The sequence below is a fragment of the Sinocyclocheilus rhinocerous genome, unplaced genomic scaffold (assembly GCF_001515625.1).
Source record: "Sinocyclocheilus rhinocerous isolate Xijiao unplaced genomic scaffold, SAMN03320098_v1.1 scaffold1596, whole genome shotgun sequence".
Lineage (NCBI taxonomy): Eukaryota > Metazoa > Chordata > Actinopteri > Cypriniformes > Cyprinidae > Sinocyclocheilus > Sinocyclocheilus rhinocerous.
In genome coordinates, this window is record NW_015658739.1 from 337,833 (window position 1) to 338,617 (window position 785).

The following is a 785-nucleotide window of genomic DNA, read 5'->3' on the forward strand; positions in this document are numbered from 1 at the left end:
TGTGTGTGTGTGTGTGTGTGAGGGAGTGTATTGAATGAGTGTGTGTGTAGCCTGTGGACTACATTGCAGAGGTCTCTTTAGCTACTGATGCCTTTAAGCACAACAAGTTTTTCAAAAAGTGTAGCATTTAGGCATCGTCGATGGGGCCGGTTGATCAGTCCAGCAAAGGAAAATAAACGCTCTACTGGAGCTGAGGATGGGATGATCATGTTAAACCTCACAAAAAAGGTGCTTGGGGATACTGCTCCAAAGATTTCAAATCCCTCCTTTTGACAGTCAATTAGCACGTTTACATGCACACCAGTAAGCTGATAACTCACAAATATCAGTTTATTAAAATAACCAGTTTTCCCCGTTTACATGCACATCAGTAACCTGACAACGCAAGTAAGCTGCGTTTACATGACTTCATTAATAAATCAGGTTATTTCCCTGTAGTGACGTCAAAATAATCATTTTAAATTAAGCTTGCAACATGTTGGGAAACTTACAGCTCATATCCTCTCATGCAGTTATAAATGCAGCATTGTGACTGAACCACTTCTACTTCTGCTGCACGAGATGAGAACAAATTTTTATCATTTTCTGAGTCATGAAAAAGTCTGCTTTTGTGATATATTTCCTTCTTTCTTTACTGCAAGACGTTTTCTCGGTCTAGATGCGCTTAAATCTGCACTAACGATGCGTTCCTGTCACGTATCACACATGCACACTTCAATAAGCCGACAGCAAGCGGGTTATTGCGTTTACATGCCGTGCGAAATCGGAGTAAGAGGCAAAAAAAC

At 40.6% G+C, this 785-nt stretch overlaps 1 protein-coding gene across 3 annotated transcripts in view; it reads left to right on the forward strand.

Annotated features, from left to right (window-relative positions):
* LOC107722860 (DNA polymerase beta-like) overlaps positions 1–785 on the forward strand; it is a 10,697-nt gene that overhangs the window by 8,620 nt on the left and 1,292 nt on the right. The gene's annotated exons all lie outside the window — the stretch shown is intronic.